Raw genomic sequence first — 25,682 nt, forward strand, 5'->3', positions numbered from 1 at the left:
TACTCATGTGTCTTTGATGTTTAATATATTGCTTAAATAAAGAAAAAATCCCTTTCACATATTACTCAGGTGAGTTTTAAAATTGCACACGACAATGATTTTTCCTATCTAATAATAGAAATACATAGGAATAAACATAAGAACACTAGATGAATCTCAGAATTACATCTTCAAAGCTTGGACATTTTTCCTAAGCTTCAGATTTTCTCCTAGCAATCTTCACTTTTCATGCATTAAACTTGTTATCTGTCTCCCCACCCTCAACATCCAGTCTTCCTCTTGCTTCTAATTTTAAGGAATGATACTGTCATCCATTCAATGAACCAAGCTAGATACTAAGAGCCTCCCTCTTCTTCACTCTAAGTATTCAATTTGATCCGTTTCCCCAAATCCCTTTAAATTTAAATCCCAACAGTTATTTTAATGCAATCTCACTAGATTTTCTATTAAATCTTATCTTTATGCATCCAATATCTAACCCATCCTCTTTTCTGAAATGTATGCCTTCAAGTCATTTCCTTGCTTATAATCCAACAATGACTCTAGGCTCAAACTCTTTTTTCAGGAGTAGCATATAGCACCAAATGACTTGGCTTCTGCCTATCATTTAAATCTCATCTCTAACGTTTACATTTTATTCTAACAATATTTAATGTCTGATAGGTCCCTTTTACAATTAATTTTTCTTCTAAAATGTTCATTTTCCTGCAGTTATTTCTATAAACATATGATTTTCTGCATTTCTAGATCTTTCTGAAACTTCTCTTACTATAAACTCTTGAAGGTCAAGTACCAAACCTTTAGCTAGCTAGCATGGAACTTAGCAGCACACAGTGTACTTTAACAAATGCAAAATCTTAAAAATGTTTAAATTTCTTCAAGGAATTATTGAATTTGATAAGAGGTAACATAAAATATTTCTAACATCAATGATTATTCCATTTTTAAGCTGGTCTTTACTTCATATCTATACATAGGCATGTTCTCTACACCATGGTAATACTATAAATACAACAGCTATGAGGATTACAACATAAAAAAAGATAAATACTAGTTTGAATTACCTAAATAAAAGAATCAAATATTTTATTTGTTCAAGAGATGTTTACAAAATGGACATAGGACATTCTGGTTAACTAACTTTTGCTAAATGTGTAATTTAAAATGGTCTACATGGTATTAGTGGAGTTCATATGATCACATATTACACTGATTTAGTACTAACAGCTAAGCATTTGACAAGTCTCATAAGTTGTCCTCATTTACAGGTTCCAAAAAGATTTTTTCAGCTATACCATCATGAAGGTAGGGAAAGGCAGCTGAAATGAACATAGAGGGTAAAATACCTCAAAAAACTAAAGGCTATTGAAAGGGTAAGTTATAGATACTATTTTTTTAGTAAACAGTAATATAAATAAGTTATCCAGCTGTGTTTTAGAGTTATAATTCTACAGAATGAATAGCTGAAAGATTACCTATACCAACATGTTTTAGAATTTACCTCTAATCTCTTTCTTATTTAAAACTGAAGTTTTCTGATATATAAATATTTGCCCTGTATGCATTTTAATTAAGATTTATACTATGTTAGAGTCATAGGGCACAATCATTTGTCAAGAAACAATGATACTCACTTAAACCCACAAACCATGAGATCATGATACTCATGATAAGTGTACTCTTTAATCCCCATCACCTATTTTACCCATCCCAAAGGTATATTTTACATTGGAGAAATAATTTGAATTGACAACGTTGTGACCAGACCTTCTGTTATTCTTACTGAAAAAATATGTACTTATGCACACTGGGGCACTGTGGTAGTTTTGCATAAACAGATTGCATCTGTGGAGGTTACTGATCAAACATGCTTTATAAACTATAGCGTAGAGTCATTTTTACTAGCTGGGCAGATTACCTACAAGACTCATTTTCTTGAGATATAAAAGAAAATATTCAGATATTATACCCTGAAATGAAAAAGGACTTTCAATCTTAAAAAAATAAAATAAAAAAACCCCACTAATCTTAATTAGAATCAAATTGAATATCACATTTTATATATCAACGCTATTAAAAAGACAGTCATTTTGAGATTAGGCAAAAAATTAATAAAATTAAATAAATCTTTAAACATGGAGAAATAAATATGAGTTTATTAATAAATAAAATTAAATTTAAGTATATAGGAAAATAATAATTTATCTTATTGTAAAATAGAAATTTCTTATAAGTTTTTTTTTTAATATATTTACTTTGAGAGGAGGGGGAGAGGCAGAGAGAGAGGAAGAGAGAGAATCCCAAGCATGCTCTGTGCTGTCAGCACACAGTCTGATGTGGGGCTTAAACCCACAAACCATGAGATCATGACCTGAGCTGAAATCAAGAGTCAGATGCTTAACCAGTTGAGCCACAAAGGCACCTCTAAGATCTTCTTGATTAATCAGTCATCTAACCTTTCCAACCCTGTATACCCCTTTAAAGTCTTTAAGGGACAAATATCAATAGAGAATTTTAGATTTCATAATATGCTACCTTTTGAATATGCAAATCTTTATTATAAGTTTAGCCAATCATCTACTGAAAAACTATCTTGGGATAAGATTTCAAATAACAGAAATTATCATAGCTAAGAAGCAATTGAGTTGTATGCACTATTTCTTTTTATGTAATCCCTAAAAAAAAAATCTAAATGTATGGCATAATTCAGTACATTCATCACTACAGACATCACAATATGTTATAGAGATGATTACACTAAATGCTTTCATTTGGCAAAAAACGGGGGAGGGGGGCTGGTATTAAATGATTCAAAATCAGTCTTTTTAAAATTCTGTTTGTTACCATTTCCTTGCCACGGACAAGAGTCATAATTCACACTAGTTCTGCCACTTTGTCATTTCCAAAAATTATTTGTCAGGGTAAAATCATGCCAATATAAATGTTTACAAATATTTATTCATTTGACAGAGCCTGTATTTTATCGCTCTAAGAATAGAAACTGCTATATTTTAGAAAGAGTGAATTTAAAGGGGAAAAACTTGGTATGTGCTGCATGGATGATATTAATGTTTACCAAGAAATATATGTTCATATTTGGTTGTCCTCAAACAAAGCCTTTACAATTCTGAAAAATCTTTCACATTCACAAATATAAATCAGAAAATATTATTTTAAATGTTCATTAAAAGCTATTGTTAATTAGTTATAAATATTTTTTTCAGCCTTCACCATTGTTTCCCCATTTTCTGTTACAGTACACAGTATGTTCCCATTGCAGTTGGAAGACTCCAAGGTCAATTATCCAACTACATTTCCTAGAGTTGACTTCAAACGCTGAAAAACAAAAACAAAAAACAAAAAACAAAAAACCTCCAATAAAGTATGTTATTAACAGTATAAAAACAATTTGAACAGATTTAGCCAAGACAATGTTAGAGGGCTAGGTACTCTGCTGGGTGACTGAGAACATCAGCACATGATTGTCATATAATCCCTAGCTTCAAGAATACTATAATCTTATTAAAATTTACAACAGCTCTATAATTAGATTAGTCCATGATTTTTCATGAAATGTCTTAGTGTCAGGTGCTTGTTTTTTCATTAGCCAAATGATGGGTGGACAAGTCTGCACTCATCTTGTTTGTAATCTATTGCTATTTTCTAAAACCTAAAACATCTTGCTAATAGTTTCTATAGGATACATCAGCTTGTTTTTAAAAAATCAGAAAAATTCAGATTTTCCAACAAAATTTTCTCTTTGTCTAGTTGAATTTCTTAAAAAAATAATCAAGAGATCATAATGAGGACCATAGAAGAAAAACACTTTAGGGGAAACCCATCTCTTTCCTTACCAAAGGCAAAATCTCAGACAAGATGGTGTTCTTTTTAACTCAGCTACCAGGAAAAATACCAACATCTACTCTTTCTATTTGTCTTCAACATAATCTCTTTATTGTCAGTCTTCCATAAAAATTTAGTAATGTATAAAGCATTAGACAAGCCTTTGAGGGAAAAAAATGTAACACGGTTTCCTACTTTCTGTTATTTCTAAAAGAAAGGCAAAATGGTTAATAAGAAATGAAAAATACTGCAACACAACTAATATTTCCAACAGCAGCGGTAATAAATACTTAAAGAAAAATTGTCAACTAGTGACAAACTTTTGAGAAAATATTAAATAGTATATCACATATTTTTGTCTTGGATCCAGTGTAACTAATTATTTTCAAAACTAGATATAGGCTATTTTTGTACTGGCAAGTTGGTATTTGTTTCACTGCATCTGAAAAGAAGCCTGTTTTTTTTTCCCCAGAGAAAATACATTATTATTAAAAAAAACAAAAAATAGAAATAAAATAGTCAATTTAATTTATATGTCAATATAGTATGTTGGGTTTTCCTCTTAAAACATACTCTATGGTGCACATACCATACTAAGATTTGAAAAAACAGAAATAGAAACAGTGAGCTTATTTACTAAAATTAACAGCTATAAATTTGCCATTAAATAAAATATGAAATACCATTTAATAAATATGAATATGCCTCTTTTATTTTTTCATCGGAGTTATTGCTCCCTGAAACTGAGGTTCTGGTTATTTATGTAATTAGTCACCAATGCCTAAACAAAGAACTTCTAATGAAAATGAATGTTGCTTTCATCGCAGAACAGTGACTCCTCCAACCAAACATAAGTAGACCGAACTGAAGAGAGTAACCTATGTTCCTTCTCTCCACAGGGGCAAAAAACTGATTTTCAATGATTATTGGGAATCATCTATGACTTCCTGCAACTGAATTTACTACAATACATAGAACAACATGCCATCCGAAGCACACAGTGCCCTTTCTAAAAGACATTTATCTAGCACAAAAAAAAAAAAAAAAAAAATTAAAAGTGTGCTGGGAGCCGCACCGGCCTTGCTGGATGACATGGGCACAGTAAGGAAATGGTAGATGTAGCACGGCTCCTGCCATAGGTGACGGAAGCTGGCATCTCCTTCTGTTAACTGATTGTTCATGTAAAATTAAGCCTGTTGCTATTGATTAGGCCTCACAAGGTTCCAAATCAGACCGATATTCCCCAGAAACCGCATGGGAGGAAGCATATTCCCACTTCTGTGAAGAGGAAGTTAAACAAGGCACTGCAGGTGTTTGTTGAAAGGCTCTTCTATCGAGCTTCACGAACTTAAGACATGAAAATGAAGGGGGTTAAAAGACAATGTTTACCCTGGCCCAGAGAGAAAGCCTAACTTAGGAAATAGAAACAAACAAGAGGCAGGCACAAGTTACTCCACATACATATGCTAATTTGGTGCCCATTGTGAGGATGGGTAAGAGTAGTTACAACTTAAACTCATATGCAAAGTCTGGCTCCTCTAGGGCGCCTATGGCGCTTACACCTTCAACATCAAAGAACAAGGTTGACAAAAGGTTTACTTACTAACCATCACGAATGTATTCTTCCTCTTGTGAGCCAAATAGAATGCCTCCTAGCCCTGTCTATGACTGAATTTTAGCATCAGTGTTATATAAAATGTGTTTGCTATCTGCTTCTCGCTGAAAACATCTTGCTTTCTTCTTAGTTGTAAGATTTACTACCAGTTCAAACAAATGTGTATGTTATCTGCTTTTCACTGAGAATATCCTGTTATCCTATGATATGTAAGTTACCTCTTTGTAATTAGAATAGTTCTGAAGAAATGCCTCTGTAAAACCTGTTTCTGCACCCTTTTCAAAGCATCTTTATCACTGAGAATTATTTGTAAAAATTCCACCTTTTGATGTCATAAGTCTATAAATAAAGGTCCAAGAGTTGGCGAGACAGGAGATGATAAGGAGAAATATAGAGGATAAGACGATGTTAGGCTGGACCAATTAAGAAACTGCGTGAGTGTCTCTTCATTGTTCTCATCCTCCACTACCCCTTCAGGGAGCCCTGGACCAGCCGGAGCGGGCCTCCAGCAAAAGTGAATATCAAAAGCTCATATTTTTAAAGTCCTTCTGGAACACCTGGGTTGCTCAGTCAGTTAAGTGGTTGTCTTCTGTTGGGAACTATTTGAACTTACTGGTAGAGTGAAAATTCCTGGTGAGGGTACGGCAAGTTTGCACGGTCTCTTGCCCCTGGATAGCTCACAAAATCCACCCTCTTGAAATTTTCATTTCTGCTTGGGTACCAAACCTCAGAGTTCTTTGCTGATTAGTGTCAGGAGCGGCCTGGCCCCCTGCCCTGTCCCTGAGGTGTGACTGCACCTGGTCAGGAAAAAGATGAGTAAGCTAAATACACCTTAATGCAACATATAATTTTTCCCTAAGCAATCAACTGATAACTGACTACCTTCTGGGCCTGAATGCCTTTGTAAAAGTCACTACTGCAATAAAATGTATCAATCATCTTTGGGAATATGAGAGCAGACATTATGACTCCTGAGAACTTGTTTTTCTGGGAACTTTCTCTTATAGTTATAAACAGCCTAATGACCCTTACTCATAAAAAGCTGACATTTTCTAAACAATGCTGTTTGCCTCTTGGTTAAAGGTCGCTTCCTTAAGGCTAGACCTGAGGTTTTATAAAAAATACATATGACAACATGAGTGCCTCTAACTAAGTTTTTTATGACAATCATTACTACTAGAATTGCAAATTCTGTAGAACCTGTGTCCTGGAAAATTATAAAAATTATCTATGAGAAGTCATTTACTGCTCTTTCTGGTCCTTGTACCTTTTGCCATAAATAAAGCTTGAGAAATAGACAGGGTAAAGACCCCTGCCAGATGGGCAGGGGTGGTGCCCATCTGCTGATCAGAACAAAACAAGGCTCTCTCACGCTCTCTCACCAACACCATCCATCCTTCAGGGGAACCCTGGACCCGCTGGAGCTGGAATCCGGTAGTCTTCAGCTCAAGTCGTGATCTCACATGAGCTCAAGCCCTGCATTGGGCTCTGTGCTGACAGTTTAGACACTGGAGCCTGCTTTGGATTCTGTTTCCCTCTCCTTGTGCCCCTTCCCTGCTCATGCTCTGTCTCTCTCTCAAAAAATAAAGAAACATTAAAAAAATTTTAAGTCTTCCATTTTCCTCTTTCTCTTGGTTCTTGCCTTACTCTCCAATTGCTATACCTTAATATTCAGTACAGTGTCAGCTATCTTTTTTTCCCTGTCATTTTCAGTCCATGACCTCAGGGACTCATATTTCATCATTAAAGTTGTATAAAGCACCCCCAATTGGAGAATGCTTTTGTATAAAAAAGAATTTTGGGCTGATTGTTAAAAATAACTATTTCTTCCCACCACACTTTGTCATTAACACTCAAGGCTATGCACAAAAGTATGATATATTTATCTGATCTTTGTTGATGCTAAAAAAATTTAAGAGGAATATAATAGGAGGAAGAGTCATATTATATAAACTATAAAGCTGAAAGTCTTAGAGAAAGTTCTAGATAGTATCACAGTACCATTTATAGATTCTACATAGTACCGTTCTCTCTTTAAAAGCATTGTAACAGTAAAAGGCAAGTTTTTATACTGTAAATTAAATATAATGATATAATTCAGATTTAGGAAACTCAAAAGGCAGATAGTGTGAGAACATACAAGAGATACTCCTTGCATTTCATAGTCCACATTTCATAACTAAAGAATGTCTTTAGTGACTCTTTATGATATAGGAAAGGTAAGAGGACCCATTTAAAAATTTAGTGTCAAAAATTATTTGACTTTTTAAACTGAGATTTCCATTAATAAAGCTAGCTTTAGGTGGGGATTGATTCACACCTCACATATCACAGCATCTTTGTCTGAGTTATACTTCTTTTTGGTATTAGATTCATCTTTAGCTGGCTTCCATCATCATAGCAAGATGGCTACAGATGTTCTAAGTTTTACATTGGAGAATCATACAAAGAGGAAAACTGAAAGGCTTTTTTTTTTTTTTGCTACTATCCTACTTCCACCCCAACATTGAAATATCTGACCCTAATTGGGATAGAAATTAGATATGATAAGTGGTTTACTCTGATTAGGGTAAACTTGGTCTTGGCAGAGAGATCAACAGTACATAGGTAAAAAGTGTGGTTTACCAAAGAACAATTAGGGCCTTTAAATAATAGCAGGGAAAAAAGTTAAACCTTAACAACCTTAAACTATTAAAATAGTAATGATAAATACAGAAAATATGATTAGTGGTCGAAAAGAGCTTTAGAGTTACTCAACAAAATTGATCTTGATTAATAATACTGGGTTACACCCTTACATTTAAATGTAAAATACTGAAAAAAAGTTAACTTGAATTAGCAGAAATCTTATTAGGCAAAACAGAAAGAAATCCATAAAGGAAAATATAGGCTTACTTAATTACATGAAGTTTATTTAAATGTGAAAAAAAGAACTATGTTAGGCTGGGAGATATATTTGTAAAAACCCTGGCATATAAGCAAATGCATGGCAAGAAGTACCTATAAACTTATATGAAAACAACAAACCAACAAAAAAATTAAGCAAGAGTACAAGTAGGACTCTTACAAAAGAGAAAATGTACATCGTTGATACACCTGTCAAATGATGATCTATCTCACTATTAGTAAGGGAAAAGCAAGCTAAACAATAATGAATAACATTTCCATTCTGAGTGTAAAAATCTTATAAAGAGCAATAAAATGCATGCTGGCAAGGATTAAAAACATAGCACTCTATCCATTGTTGGTGGGGTTGTAAATCACCACAATCTTTTGGGAAATAATCTAGCAACATCAATTGCAATTAAATTTTAGGAACACTTTCCCATGGAATTATATAATGGGATATTTAATGTTATTCAGATAAACAACATGAATCTTCTGATATATATGTACAATCACCATAAATAGCACAATTATGTTTTTTGTTTTTATATCATACATGTCCATAATGTCATGCCAATTAATTTTAGATCACAGATTCAAAGTTGTTGATGAGGAGAGCCAAGGGATAATAAGAAGCTACTACTTTATCTCTAAACTTATTATTTTGACTAACAAAATAGATATGTTAGTGAAAAGATGCATATGAAATTGTAGATTTTATCAATTGATATGTACTCAATTCAAGGGGCACCTGTGTGGCTCAGTAGGTTGAGCATGTCCCATTCTTGATTTTGGCTCTGGTTATGATCCCAGGGTCATGGCATTGAGCCCCTTATCTGGCTCCATGCTGAGCATGGAGCCTACTTAAGATTTGCTCTCTCTCTCCCTCTGGCCCTCTCCCACACCTGCTTTCTCTTGCTCTCTCTCTCTCTTTCTCTTTCTTTAAAATAAAAACAGATATAAAGGCAAACTCAAATGCACTCAATTTATATATAGTAAAATCAGGGGCACTTGGGTGACTCAGTCAATGGTGCCAACTTAGGTCCAGGTCATGATTTTGTGGTTGGTGGGTTCCATTCCCACAATGGGCTCTGCTGACAGCTCAGAGACTGGAGCCTGCTTTGGATTCTTTGTCTCCCTCTCTCCCTGTCCCTCTTCCCTCCTCCCCTTCCACCTCTCTCCTATCTCTCTCTTTCTCAAAAATACATAAACATTTTAAAAATTTAAATATAGTCAAATAAATTAAACGATTTTAATTTATTAAAATTAATTAATTAATTAAACAAAAGAATAATAAGAAGAAACCATTTATAAAGGAAGGAATGAAAAATTACTCTTTTGTCTAGATATCTGTATGAAAAGAATATTTTAATAGAGTTTACCTATAACTTATTTTGCTTTTCCAGCAAAAAGAGTGCATGTACTCTGCATTAAATGCAAATTAATGAGAATTACCCTGATTAAATCAGGTTTTTTATAAATGTAATAAAGCCAAAATCAGACTGTGAATATGAACAGCACAGAGACTATGTTGCTATGAAGCTGCTTAGGTCTCAGAGATGCACGCTATGTACAAGTCTTTGGGAGGAGGTGGCAAAATGGCTTCTATCACTTATCAGTAGAGCCCTGTACTCAGCACTGGCCTTGCTCTGATTCTCGAGTTTCTTATAGAACCAAATGATTTCTTCCTCTGGAATAAAAATAATGAAGAAACAAATTTGTACAATAAAGTGAACCCAAAATGTGCTCAAGTGACAAGGATCTATACAATATTAGTACAATGGAAAAGAATCCAACTCAAGATATACACTAAAATTACATTAAATATAGAATGTGAAAATTTGCACAGAGAGCATTGATTCAGCTTTTATTTATATTTTTAAAATGCAGGCTCTTGGGACTCCTGGGTGGCTCAGTCAGTTAAGTGTCAGACTTCAGTTAGGTCACGGTCTCATGGTTTGTGAGTTCAGGCCCTGCATCAGACTCTGCGCTGACACTTCAGAACTTGGATCCTGCTTCAGATTCTGTGTCCCCCTCTCTCTCTGCCCCTCCTGCACTCATGCTGTGTGTGTGTGTGTGTGTGTGTGTGTGTGTGTGTGAGAGTGTCTCTCAAAAATAAATATTTTTGAAAATTATTTTTAAAATGCAGATTCTTAAAATTGTATTTATACTGAGAAATATTTAAATTGGCTATCATAATAAAATACACAAGTTACCTGAGCAGTCATTGTTAACTATTCCTGAGCTATATTTAAAAAAAAAATTTAATGTTTCAATTATTTTAGAGAGAGAGAGAGACAGCATGAGCAGGGTAGGGTCAGAGAGAGAGAGGGAGACACAGAATCTGAAGCAGGCTCCAGGCTCTGAGCTCTCAGCACAGAGCCTGACATGGGGCTCGAACCCACAAACTGCAAGATCATGACCTGAGCTGAAGCCAGACACTCAACCAACTGAGCCACCCAGGTGCCCCATTTCTAAGCTATATTAATAGTACATATTAAAGAAATGTGATGGAACTCTGGTCACCTTTGTAAGAGAACAGATTTTTTTTAAAGAAAAATAAAAGCTAATATTTACCACCTTAATTAAAAAAAACCTAAATATCAGTAGACAAAGTAATTTTCATTTTTTTCTGTCTCAACACTAATGAATTAAGACTAATAAAATCTTGGAGCACCTGGATAGCTCAGTCAGTTAAGCATCCAACTCTTGATTTCAGCTTAGGTCATGATCTCACAGTTCAGGAGACTGAGCCCTGTGTCAGGCTCTGCAATGACAGCTTGGAGCCTGCTTGGGATTCTCTCTCTCCCTTTCTCTCTGCCCCTCACTGCCCCCTCAAAATAAATAATAAACATATATATAGTATATATGTATATATTATACTATGTATACATATATGCATATGTACACATATACATATATATGTATATAAAAGACTAATAAAATCCTGATTGTCTTTACCTTTAAGTTTCTCTTACTTCATTACAGTCGCACTTCCCCTAAAAGAGAATCTTAAATCCTAGGTTTTATTTGTAGTACCATAAAATAGAAATTTACTATACATATTATTCATGAGATGCTTGCATCAATCATGTTAAAATTTGGTAATATTTTTTTAACTTTATAAGTAATACGGAAAAGATAAGAAAAATATAAAAATTAATGCAAATCTATTTTTATATAGCTCGGGTTTTATATAGCTGGGGTAGCTCAGCACATACTTTGGACTGAATGTGCCCTTCCCCACCCCCACCACCGTCATATCTATATGTTGAAACCCTACCCCTCAATGTGATGGTATTGGAAGGTAGAACCTTTGGGAGGTAATTATGATTAGATGAGGTCATGATTGAGCCCTCGTAAGTGAGGTTAGTGACCTTATAAAAGTTACTAAGCAGTATGCTTCTTCTCTCTACTCTGTCATGTGAAAATGCAATAATTTGGGCTGCAACCCAGGTGAATTTCACAGCATTGGACCATGCTCGCACCCTGATCTCAAACTTCCATCCTCCAGAACTGTGAAGAATAAATACCTGCTGTTTATAAGCTACCCAGTCTATGGTACTTTTTGTATCTGCCCAAACTAAGATAGCACCTTATTTTTTGTCATTTGATATTAATTTACAAAGTAGTTGTCTCATTCTTTAAATGTTTTCCTTTACAGTACTTTTTAAAGGTAATTGCTATCATGTCTAAAATTTAAATCAATGGCTTTGAAATTATACAAGACCTTTTAGGATCCTATGTTTTTAATGGTTTTTTTTTGGTCCTATGCTCTCTCCATGAAAGAAAACATTATTTGTGGGGTGCCTGGGTAGCTTAGTTGATTAAGCATCTGACTTTGACTCAGGTTATTAGTGAGTTGGAGCCAAGAGCCTGCCTCAGATTCTGTGTCTCCTTCTCTCTGTGCTCTTCCCCAGCTTGCCCTTTGTCTCTCTGTCAAAAATAAACATTAAAAAAAAAACTTAAAAAAAAAGAAAACATTACTTGTGATCAACAATGATACTGTTAAAACGTGCATAGATCAAAATAGCAGATTATTGTGGTCATGTTTGGGGAACTTCTCTTCAAACATACTCTGTTGTATGAATTGGTCTTTGGATGTTTGAATCCTATGTCTTGCTTCTTTTTCTGCACAGTTGATTGTATATTCAACCATAGAGTTTTCTTGTGATAATCCAGCTCACATAAGAGTTTTAGTTATCGAAAAGAAAAAAAAAATCTAACAGAAGCTGTGGAATCTCCTTCTTCTGAGAAGAGAACAGAGCAAACATACAAAAGGTTAAAGCAGAGAGCTGGTGGCCCCAGAGACAGAGAGGTAAGACGTCATCACCCTGTCCTCTAATACCTCAGCATCTGTCTCTAGAATGCCCAATTATACTTCCTTTCCACAATACTGTTATACCCTTAAATACTTAAGCTACTTTGAGTAGGTTTCTGTTTCCTGGAAACAAAGAGCCTTGAATAAAATGAACATGATTAAAATATGGTTTCATAAGAAACATATAATGGTGATCTCTGTATCAAAATGTACTCTTTATATCATGCATTTATTATGTATTCAAGACTATACTTAAGGAGGGGAAGAAAAATTAGATCTTGTGTTCCTGATATTGAAAAAAATGAATTCCCAGGGTGCCTGGTGGGTCAGTTGGTTGAGCATCCGACTTTGGCTAAGGTCATGATCTCGCAGTTCTTGGGTTTGAGCCCCACATCAGACTCTGTGCTGACAGCTAGTTCAGAGCCTGGAGCCTGCTTCAGATTCTGTATCTCCCTCTCTTTGACCCTCCCCTGCTCATGCTCTCTCTCTCTCTCTCCCTCTCTCTCTCTCTCTCAAAAATAAATAAAACATTAAAAAAATTTAATGAATTTCCAAGTAAAAAATAAAAGGAAATTAAAATGAAGTATGAAAAATATATAAGAATCAACTGAAGCACTTTATGGGACTTGCATATACCTCATTATCAGAACTTCCATTTTATATTGCAAGAACTATATGGGGGGAAAACAGACCGAGAAGAGATTCATGACCATGTGCAACTATTATTTGTGACAAATGAGCATAGTGCTCAACGACTTTAAACCTGATAAAACAGAGAGGAGCATCACAAGATCAGTGATCTATATCTATTTACAGTGTACTGACTAATGAAAATAAACCATAATGTTGATTGGAATTTCTGAAAAACTCATTCAATTGTTCATTGAATGAATAAAAATATGATATAGAATTACTTTGAAACTTAAGCAATTAGAAACTGGCATGACTATTTATAGACCAATAATATGTCAATATTTTATTAAACACCCAGAGCTTATGGTGAACATTACTGAGAAAAACTATATTACATGAAACCACTATAAATAAGATTTTTTGAAGCTACAATTGATAATTGCCAATATATTACTGATTAAAATTTATTAATTGAAATGAGGATAAGACAATACCTCTCTAATCGATAAAGAAGAGAAAAATACCAAATAAATATTGGTTTATAAAAGCTATCATTTTAATGCTTTTAAGATTACTTTCAATGTATCAATATAATGATCCCCCTTTCAAGAAATATTCTGTAAAAGTATAATTATCACTGTGGATTATTTGAAGGAATAAAAATTCATAGGTAATATCTTGATATCTAAATTAATGCATTCAATATGGATTATGGGTACTACTTGTCAGTCTGTTCTCATTAATTTCACAGATAAGCAGTTATGACTTTAGAGATAATAGTAGCATTGTGTTAACGGAGGATGATTTGTGAGTTTTGGGTTGATGGGAGAAGCAAGAAAAGGGTTATACAGGTTAGGTGGTTTTTCAGTGCAGAGGAATCTCAGGCTTAATAAGAAGGACACCAAAGGAGAAATAAAAGGTAATATACCAATGGAAATAGTGCATTCATTGACCTCAGTGATCAAATTGGAAGGTGCACTGCAGACACTGGTGTGAGCCATTATTATGGGTGTATGTACGTATGTACCATGTGTATTGTGTAAATAAATACAAACATGCATGTGAGAGTGTGCGCGCACATGTGTGTGTGTGTGAGTGTGTGAAGAGCTATTGTGTTGTACATCATCACTTGTTCTCTGTTTCATGACTGACAAAGGGGAAAATAAGGGTGACCCAACACAGCTTAAAATTCCTTGTTATTTATATGTTATGTACAAGATACACATACTTGATATGTATATAGTAACCCTCACAAGTAAGGGTGAAGTCTTAATAAGAACCCAACTAGTGTGATTTAACATTATCTAGCAGCATAAGGACATATTCATGTGTAACTGAAGGTCCCATGATATCCATTTGACCCATTGAATTTCTTCCTATCATGTTCAATTCCTTAAATACAAAGATCTTTAGCACCCCAGATTCTTTTGTCACCATTACTTTGATGTAGAATGTTCCTTGTGTCCTTGAAATATTGGCTTTGCCCTCTACCCCTAATTTGCTATAAGCAGTGAGCATAAATAACTTCTGTTTGGAGATGAGTGAGCTGATATAGAACATTAAAAGAACAGTCATGGAAAGTAATGTAGGCATACATTTGATTGTAAGTGGTCCCAGCAGAGTTGATGAAAAACTGGATAAACAAGATTAGATTGTTTTTCTAAGAAGTTTTATAGTCAAAAGATGCAAGAATAGTATATTATCTGTAACAAGAGAAAATTAATATACTGGCTAAAATGAAGTTTTACTTGATGAAAAAGTAATCAAGGATATCAAAACATCAAGTTATTTATATCTTTGTTCCTCAAAAAAATGATCTGAGGACCAGCAGCATAGGCATCACAGGCATTAGACATTCATAATCTCAGACCCCACTTCTGTCATACTAAACCTGAACCTGTCTTTTTAACAAGATCCCCAAGTGACAAGTATGTATGTTAAGCTTTGACATACACTGGTTTAGATTACCCTTAACTTTGGAGTTTTCATATATTTCATAAATATGTTCCTATCCTTACCAAAACTATTTATTCAAAGCCTCTAGATATGTTTAGGAAATCATCAACATGTTTTATAATTTCTTTAAACCAGCAAAACAAATGTGTTTAGAAATCTATGAAAAAATTAATTAAACTCAAATTATGAAAAAACTAGAAGATATCACAGACTACAGACATATTACCTACAAAATACACCTGAAAAGGATATTTCCAAAGCAATCAGAGCAGCAGGAAACAGTGCAATACGTCGAGAGAATTTTATACAAAAACAAAATTAATGGCTCAGCTTTTAGCACTGAGAAATGACTACTATTAACCAAAATCAATTACATTTAGAATACAAGCAACAGAGGTCAATATCATGCACCAATCAACTACAGATTAATTTCAATTTTGGTGAAAGGGTATTAATTTTCTTTTTAAATAATAGCACCCTTTTGAGGAACAGAGATGTCAAAAATTATCACAGAGCAATAAAAATGATTGCTATATATTAATATAATTAATCAAGGATTAAGAACTGGCATCTGAGTTCATTAGAATCTGTGTTGATTAGAAAAGAGCATCCAACTTTGCCTCCCGAGTTTTTGGTCACTTCATTATATTTCTGTTTGCAACTGACTCTCCTAATCAGAAGATTTAAACACTGGCAATAGCTCAAGATAAGCCAGAAGGATGAAAATTACAACATCAGCAATTAATTATATAGGGATTACTTAAACTGTTTTCCAACTCAAAAAAAATACAGTTTGAAAAGAAAATCAAGTGCTAGAGCTAAAAGAAGTGTTTGAAAAATTAAACAATGAATTCTGATTTTGTTTTCACAGTCTATTAAGATATAACAATGTACACTATTAACCACATAAATTAAATCTAATAACCAAGTCAGGAGAGATGAGCCAAATATTTTCAAATAGTACACTCTAGGAGAGAACAGTTTTTAAAGCCATGAATGTATCTTTCTACACCATCACCAGAAAGGCCATTTAATTTGGCTTTGAATCAGATCATTATACAGATGTTGCATAGAAATCATTAAAAATTCTAATTGATTTTTAGTCAACAGAAGGTATACCAGATGTTACATAGTTAGCTTAGGTCATTATTCCATTGTCAAAAATTACTGTGAAGAATAGCAATTTACTTATGATTATAATAAAATAATAGCTATAAAATTTCGGTTTCTCCTCTCAATACTTGTCTAAAAGTTCAAAGTAATTGAAAAATCTCCTTCCTTAAATTACATTTTTTTAAAATTAAGAACTGAAGAAATAAGCATATTGAAGAGAAGGATGACCTCCAGTTTTAAAGCCATTCCTTGGCTCAGTCGGTTAAGCATCTGGCTTCGGCTCAGGTCATGATCTCACGGTTCGTGGGTTTGGGCTCCGCACAGGGCTCTGTGCTGGCAGTTAGCTCAGAGCCTGAAGCCTGTTTCATATTCTGTGTCTCCCTCTCTCTCTGACCCTCCCCTGATCTCGCTCTCTCTCTGTCTCTCAAAAATAAATTTAAAAAAAAAAACATAAAGCCATTCCTATATTCCCTGCCTATGAATCCTCTTTCACTTTCACTCATTTCAATACAGATCCAATAATCACTTAATCCAACAAACTCTCAGCAGGACTAAGAATTTTTCTCTCCTACTCTCTATTCTAGCAAAATTCTTAGAACCATCAATATGTTCGTGTTAGCTGTGGCATTCATTTGGGCTAGGGACAGATTATCTCCAGGAATAGATTATCTTCAAGGCCCTGAGCTGATTCCAAACTGGTCTTAGTCCTTGTGAGTCTTTGGTTATTATTGGTTGATTCTTACTCCTAGGCTGTAATCCTTCAGGGTCTCAGCTAAAAGCTAGCATGTTCGCAATTGGTCTATAGGTCCTGATTATTTCCAGTTTTTGATTACTGAAAAATCCCAGACTATTTTTCAGCATCTCAGTTTCCACATCCTACTCAGCTACTTAACGTCTCAATAGATCTTTTGGAAGTGAAATCAGCTAGAAGAAAAACAGCTTGAAAACAGGTAGGATTTTGACTCCTGCAAATCTTGCTACTTGGGTAGCTCCCCCATGCCTTGTCTAACAAGTGATATTTTATATTTTGCCCAGGTTACTAGTTCTGAATGGAAGAATTTCTCAGAAACAAGCTAGTTTTACTGCTAAAAGCAGAAGTCTATATCAAGTTTGATTGACTAACGGGCTATTTTTCCCTCTAGACTATAAATTCCATGGAGAAAATAACTTTGTTCTCTTTCATAACTATCTCCCATATTCCTAGAATAGAGCCTGGAAAGTAGCATTTAATACATATTTCATGAGGAATGAAATGAACATGTAGCAGAGAAGAGAAATAAAGAGCAGAAAGGTAAATAAATGGAAACTGGGTGCAAAACTAGAATGTGGTAGAAAAGGGGGTAGATCTAGGTCTAATACACTAACACATTTTAACAACTCTTCTTTAAAAAATTATTAAAAATAAATATTTTATATTAGTGATCATAAAACAACCAGTAAAATTTGAATTTTCATACATACGTTGTTTTTATGATTCTAATATTTTCATCATAATAGGGATGTAATGAAGTATGCAGGATCAGGCCTACAGGACTGACCTAGCTCTGTCATTTAGTAGCTGTTTCACCATGAATAGATAGGTATCTTAATTGTTTTAGGCTTAGTTTCTGTAAAATACCATAGACAGTGGTATAAAAGTCATAGGAGTGTTGTGTTTATAACATCAATATATGTAAGGAACTCAAAACACTGTTTGACACAAGCAAGACATGTTCAATAAATGTTAAAATGCAATAGTTGTAATTACTTCACAAACTACTTCTCTAATTATTTCATGTGCTACAAGACTTATGTAACAAATTGTCAGTACAGTGATTTACAAGTAATTCCATTTAAACTATTTCACCCATATATTAAGTTACTCACAGGTTTGTTATGATTTTAAAAGTTAATAACATTCTCAAATATGTTTTAAATTTCTGATTCATGAATATGAGCTGGGCACAAGTTTTGTCCTCTGCTATGTCCTCCTATCTTTCAATTGCTGAAATAAGGGTAAGGACAAAAGACATTTGTTCAAGTGCAGAGAATATGAATAAGTTAGGACAGCAGATTAACCCACGCAAAGGGAGGCATAGATGAGGTCAGCCCAAGAGAAGGCAAGGCTTAATGAAGGTGCATGCTGTTTTTTTTTTTTTTACGGGCGAACCTCCCCTTCCTCCAGTCTAACCCTAATTGATCAGTAAGGAGAACAGATGAGCAAGTTTACCAATCTATAGGTACCTCTACTATATGGGGCCTGTAATCAGCACAACCACTCAGAGAACTGCACTACAATGGCAGAGAATCTGGAACAAGTCAGGTATAGTAATCCATTTAGTTCTTCATTCATAAATATGTGCAAACAATTAACACGAAGGAAAACGAATGGAACAAAAGCAAGAGAAAACAGAAATACAAAGAAAATACGGGTAAGAAAGAAGACAAATAATTCAAAGTTCAGAAACATCATAATCAGTATTTTTAGAGACATTCAAAAAGACATACTGCATATGTGAAAAAAACTTATCATTTCAAAGAAGCAATCATAGAATAAGAAAGAGTTCATAGAAATTAAAATTATAACTGTGAATACAAAAACAAAATCATTATAAGTACTAAAAAAGGAAAAAAGAATTCCCCCAAATGTAGGGGAAAAGAGTAAAATGATAGAATATATGAAGAGAAGGAGAGATATAGATAAGCTAAAGAAAGTTGATCTCAATAAATATACTTGTTTCCCAGAAAAACAGAACATAGTTATTAGTTATTTTCTTATTACCACAGAAATACCATGAACTGCCCCATGGCTAAACTAATATAGGAATCTTCATAATAAAAGATGTCACAACGAGCAAAATAAAAATGCACATACTTAGACATAGCTCTTTAAATTTCAGGACAAAGAGTAAGAAAAGACACTAAAAACAGAATCTTCCCCTCCCCACCCTCTCAAGATAAATTCAGTTAGCATTTGATACCTTATTAGCAACTCGGAATTCTGGAAGACAATGGGAAAATGTCTTCAATGAGAAATGCTTGTGTGGGAAATAATTTTGAATATTGAAAATTATGGCAGTGAAATTATCAATGAAATATAAAAGCAAAAAAAAACCCCATTTCAAACATTTAGTAATTCAGTAATTCAGAAAACGTATTTCTATGCTTTCTCTTTTAAACTACTGGAAAATACCTTTGCTCAAACAGAATGAATGAGGAATTCAAGAGAGGAACTGATAGGTATAAATTGAAATTCAAGAAACTTTGTATACTAGACAGGAATATAACAAAAATAGGGGCTCCTGGGTGGCTCAGTCAGTTAAGTGTCTGACTTCAGCTCAGGTCATGATCTCACAGTTCGTGCGTTTGAGCCCCTTGTCAGGCTCTGTGCTGACAACTCAGAGCCTGGAGCCTGCTTCAGATTCTGTGTCTCCCTTTCTCTCTCTCTGCCTCTCCCCTGATCACACTGTCTCTGTCTCTCAAAAATAAATAAATGTTTAAAAAAAAAGGAATATAACAAAAATAAACTCCAGAATGACAGCAGACCAAAGGATCTACTAAGAAATTATTTCAGATTAGCACATTCAAGATATAATGTGATAAAAGCACTAGAGTACGTTAAATATATGACAGACAACAAACATTTTTTCCTGACAAAAATTAACACTAAGTATATGTGGAAATTATTGGAAAAACAGAACACTGTTTTTAAAAGTCCTTGTTCAAATATAGTAACTGAAAATATGGAATAATTCTAAGAAAGAGATTAAATTTAAGAAAATAGAATCTTATTGCTCTATATGCTTGCATATAAAGTTTTGTGAGAAGTAAAGAATTATACTCATAAACTCACCAATTCAATGATATTACCTAGTCAATAGTAGCTATATAATCATAAAATTACAAATGCTATTTATTAAAATTCATTTTCAGGAAGAATCTACATAAAAAATTAAAAGATAATTATAGCTAATATATATTTTAATACCTAAAATTATTAAGTACTGTCATATCAAGCAGAATTTGAGATGTGGAAGGAGATTGGAAAAAAGTTAATAGATACTAAAGTCCTAAGCATTCATTGTATGAAGTCAAAGATAACTGTTTTAAATATATGGATACAAAAATAAAGGTTAGCTTTTATTAATTAAATTTATAAAGATCTCCAACTGATAAAACAAAAAACAAAAAATAAACTCTTAAGGGATAGAAAGTTCAAAGAATAAAGAGAATTAATTCTCACCTTCCATTTTGGAGAATGATTATATTTTGCTCAGAAGTGTTATATCAAGAAACACACTCACAGACACACACACACACACACACACACACACACACACACACACACACCCCTTATTTACCAAAAGAACAAAAACTAGATATGGTACAAAGCTGCTAAATTTAAGAAAGGGAACTGTTACTGGATGAACTGGGGAGAGACATCAGGGCCCTGAGGCCTCCACTCAGCCCATCTCCAGGATGTTGCCTGGAGGTTGAGAGCAAAGAATTCAAGGACAGGCCAGACAGTGGGTAAGTGGTACAGTGAAGAGTTTATTAGAGAGAGAGTGAGTACACTCTCAAGATGTGAGACCAGGTGAGCTCAAGAAATAGCCACACCTTGGATTTGGCTCTCTACCTTTTATTGATAATTGTAAACTAAGGGGTGAGATATTTATAGACTGGGGAGGGCATTTCTTCTAGAGCAGGGTTTCATGCCTTTTCTCCCTCACTTGGTCAGGGTCTCAGGCCTTCTTTGTCTTGGCCTTGTCTGATTTCCTCTAGCTTCTAGTCACCTTGTTTATGGAATGCTGCCAGGAAAGGTTGCTAACTTTCCTGATAATGGGCCTTGATTCCCCCTTTGTTGGCCTTCAAGGCATCTTGTTAAAGCCTAACTGTCTAACAGGACTGGTAATGTGGATTAAGAGGGAGTCTTTTACTATTTCTTTTTCTCCTTTAATTATGTTTAAATTTTTACTTAGATGTCATGTATTAAAATTATAAAATTGTTTTGAGATTGGCTGAAACTTATTCCACTAATATTATTTGTATACCTATGTAGATTCTCTTCATCATGCCAAAATTGTTTGAAATATATGTGGATATTTTTCCTACTGTATGGACCAAAGTCAGGCTGCCCTAAAATGGGCCCCTCAGGCATGAATACCATTTTGACTTAAAAAATAATCCAAACCCAGTAGACTCTGAAAAAGCTCTTTATCTCCCCCTCTAACTGCCTGTTTGTACCAGAAAGAGAACTATTAACAGATTCTGCTTTACCTAAGAAACTTATCTGCATAATAGGACAATGTTTTCCAAACATTTCCTGTCACCTTCCTACTAACGGTTCTTTTTCCTTAGTATCCTCAGACCCCTACTCCCATTCTTAACTCATACAAGCATTATGTTGCTTTACTGTCTCTGGAATTCCCATTTCTGTGTGCATTCTCTGTATATAGGTTCAATTCGATTTTTCTCCTGTTAATTTGTCTCATATCAATTTGATTCTTAGTCCAGCTGGAAGGATCTTGAAGTGTACAGGAAATTCTTCTTTCCTGACAGTATTAAGAAAAAATTGATACATTATTCCTTTTGTTAGCTCAAGTAATTAGGACCATTGTAACAATGATTTCTAGCTTTTTTTTTTTTTTCAAATAATAAACATTCCGCTATTTTTATGACTCCCCATATCCTAATGCTTCATTTTGTTCTAAACTCTTTTCCTGGGACCCACAAACCTATTAAACATCCGTTTTTTCCTATAGAGATATAATAAAAGAAAAATTACAAATAAAAGGATAATTAGAAAAGATATGATGATATGATTTCACACATTTGGTTTTATGAGTGAATATTGCATACACAATTCAAAATTTATAATATGTAAGCAATATGTGTCTATATCCAGACTTGGGGCATTCCATTTTTACCTTTGAATCTTGCTTAACTTTTATGGTTGATCTTTATGTATGTAGGACTTACGACTTAATAAAAGAAACAGTGAAAGAAAATACCTTGAATTATAAGCATCCTAGCAGAATACTAAGTTTAAAATACTGATTATTACTCATAAAGTAATATAAGACTAATTCTAAGTGTTCTCTTGTTGGTCATTAGCCAGTTTGTAGTCAATGAAGTAACTGAATATATATTTAGTTTTACAATTAGAAAAAGATCATCTCTATAAATCCATAATCTAATACCTCACTGGGGAATTATATCTTTAGGGAAAAAATAACCAATAAAAACTTTACAAGGTTTTTAGCATTTTAAAGCATGTTTCACCTTTCTTAATGTGAAAATAATCAAATTTAAAATGTGTACTATAGCTTAACAAATATCTTTAGGTAATCTTTTAAAATATGACCATAATTCACAGTATAAAATATAATTTGTGATTATGACTAAATATGTAAGTATTCAGACAAGAAAACATTTCTTTTAAAATTAGAATATCAGTTTTAGATACGTAATGCCATTTAAATTTGTTATAACCTTTCCTTCCATTGTAATTTGGTTGCTGAATAGCAAGAGCCCATATAAGCTGCCATAGAGTCGTTAACTTGTTTTTTTAAGTTTGTGAGACTTCTCTTCCCTCTTCTTTTTCCTTAAAAATGATTGCAATTACCCGCAGTGATTTGATGCACCTGACACTAATTGTATTCTTTCTCTGAAAACCTGCATGACATCACATTGCCATCACAAAGCAAGAAGTTTATGCACTTGCTGACCTTTGAAGTTGAAATGAGAATAAACACAGCCATTCCATTTAGAAATAGTGTAGATAATTAGGAGGTGATCTCTGTAGGATGACAGTTGTTATTTTATCTTAGAAGATAAGGCATAGAAAACTAGATCCATTATTTTCTTCTTATTTTGATGAAAGGGTAAAATTAATAGTCTTATTTCTTAAAAATTTCCCTGAATTTGCATAGCTAAAATGAATTCTATACAACTCATGGAAACCAAATAAGGACTAGGTCTTAGGTGATATTAAGGAATTATTGATCATGTAATCATACTATTATGGATATTTCTTATAGTTTTATCTATTAGATAAATATGCTGAAGTATTTATGAGTAAAATGATATGATGTCAGGATTTTCTTTAAAACATTTCAGGAAAGAAGGAATAGAGAGAAGAAACAGAAGGGGAGAAGAGGAAAAAGTTTAAATGACATAAAGCTGATAGTTTTGAAGCTGAGTAATGGTACATGGAGGTTCTTTGCACCATTCTACTTTTGTGGGTGTTTGAAATTTTCTATAATAAAAAATGCTAATGAAAAAAGAAACTTTGAATATAGCCAAATAGCTCAAAAAATTACCATACCTGTCTATGATTGATATTTTTATGACAGAACCATATTGTGTTGCTAATATTATTTTATTATTTTTTAAATATTTATTTATTTTTAAATATTTATTGATTTTTTGAGAGAGAGAGAGACAGAGTGTAAGCAGGGGAGGAGCAGAGAGAGAGGGAGACACAGAATCTGAGGCAGGCTCCAGGCTCCAAGCTGTCAGCACAGAGCCCTACTTGGGGCTCAAATCCACGAAATGTGGGATAACGACCTGGGCTGAAGTCAGACGCTCAACCGACTGAGACACCCAGGCTCCCCTTAAATAGATGATAAACCTCTTGTTTGAGGAGGGGAGGAAAAGAGGTGGTGGTGATGGAGGAGGGCACTTGTGGGGAAGAGCACTGGGTGTTGTATGGAAACTAATTTGACAATAAACTACTTAAAAAATAAATAAATAAACCTCTTGAGGATACCTTATATTTTATATTGTTTTTTATCTCCACATCACTAGTACATGACAACATGTAGAAAGTGCTTAATAAAATGCCTATAGAATGAATAAAGCTAAGTCAAGAAAAGTAATTTGGGGTGCCTGGTCGCCACAGTCAGTGGAGTTTGACTCTTGATCTCAGGGCTGTGAGCTTGTGCACCATGTTAGGTGCAGAGATTACTTAAAAAATAAAATCTTGGGGCGCCTGGGTGGCTCAGTTGGTTGAGCATCCGGCTTCAGCTCAGGTCAGATCTCCCATTCGTGAGTTCGAGCCCAGCGTCAGGCTCTGTGCTGACAGCTCAGAGCCTGGAGCCTGCTTCCGGTTCTGTGTCTCCTTCTTTCTCTGACCCTCCCCCTCTCATGCTCTGTCTCTCTCTGTGTCAAAAATAAATAAAACATTAAAAAAATAAAATCTTACAAAAGCAAAGATATATAAGTAATGAAAACTGTTTATTAATATTTAATAATATTTGTCATAAAAAGCTCCTAATTTTTTCTCATCATTAAACTGTATGTTGGGTTTTTTCAAACCAAATTTTTGGTGATATTTAAAAGATATGCCACACACTTAAATATATTATAGTGAGTTCTTCTGTTACATATTATTAATTTCTAGAACTTGTTGGTAGAATGCTTTATGGGAGGTAAAGAGAATCTGGCCGTGGAGCTGATTTTCAGTTATTTTATCAGTCACCAATATGTTTATATTTATTCAAGGGCTGTAATGCTTATAAAAACTGATAAAATTTTACAAAAACACAATTGATAAAGTATTAATGTTACATGATCACATTTAATCTGTTACACTGGAATATTATTTTAAAAAGAGAATTTTTACATTTCAAGCCAAAACATATATATCCTTTAGAAAAAAAACTGAGAAAATAATTCTAAATAGCGTTTTATTCTTTTGACTTCTTCCTCATTAGGAAAAAAAACACTTTGCAAAGAGATAATAGGATTATGCTTCTGCATACAAATCAAAAGAATTTATTTCAAAATGCATTTAAGCTTGAGAAGAAAGTTACTTTAGTGCTATTAGACTGGTCAGTACGCAGATTTTACTAAATTTGAAAAAGAAGTCTTTTCAAACATATACTCATGAAAGATATATAATCTATATCTTATTTATATTCATTTTACCATTTATAACTTTCCTTGTCCTTGTTTCCCATTCTGATTTTTCCATCTATCATATCCTGGAAAGAATCAGCAGTTTTTAAGTTTTCAAATATTCCATTATTTTTGAAATTATATATATACACACACACACATGTAAGTAAACATATGTATATGAAATTATGTATATATAATATGTTTTGTTGAGGTATAGTTAACACATAATATTATATTAATTTCAGGTACACAATAGTGCTTTGATAAGTCTATACTGTCAGGCTAGACTCACTATAAGTATAGCTATACAATGGTATTACAATACCATTAACTATATTCCTTATGCTGTATCTTCCATCCCTATGACTCATTCATTCCATAACTGGAAGCCTGTATCTCCCACTCCCTTTTGTCCATTTTGCCTATCCATCC

The 25,682-nt window shown here is 33.7% G+C and overlaps 1 protein-coding gene and 2 long non-coding RNA genes across 4 annotated transcripts in view; 2 read left to right on the forward strand and 1 right to left on the reverse strand.

Annotated features, from left to right (window-relative positions):
* LOC115287465 overlaps positions 1-1,301 on the forward strand; it is a 31,248-nt gene extending 29,947 nt beyond the window's left edge. For both annotated transcript variants that reach the window (XR_003906496.1, XR_003906497.1), the window contains exon 3: positions 1,269-1,301. This is a non-coding gene — a long non-coding RNA (uncharacterized LOC115287465). The remainder of the gene's footprint in view (positions 1-1,268) is intronic.
* SPAG16 (sperm associated antigen 16) overlaps positions 1-25,682 on the reverse strand; it is a 919,440-nt gene that overhangs the window by 684,958 nt on the left and 208,800 nt on the right. The window lies entirely within an intron of this gene.
* LOC115287466 lies at positions 1,306-4,894 on the forward strand. The gene is made up of 2 exons (XR_003906498.1): positions 1,306-1,373; positions 4,743-4,894. It is a non-coding gene; the product is annotated as an uncharacterized LOC115287466 (long non-coding RNA).

Source organism: Suricata suricatta, chromosome 3 (genome assembly GCF_006229205.1).
Source record: "Suricata suricatta isolate VVHF042 chromosome 3, meerkat_22Aug2017_6uvM2_HiC, whole genome shotgun sequence".
NCBI lineage: Eukaryota > Metazoa > Chordata > Mammalia > Carnivora > Herpestidae > Suricata > Suricata suricatta.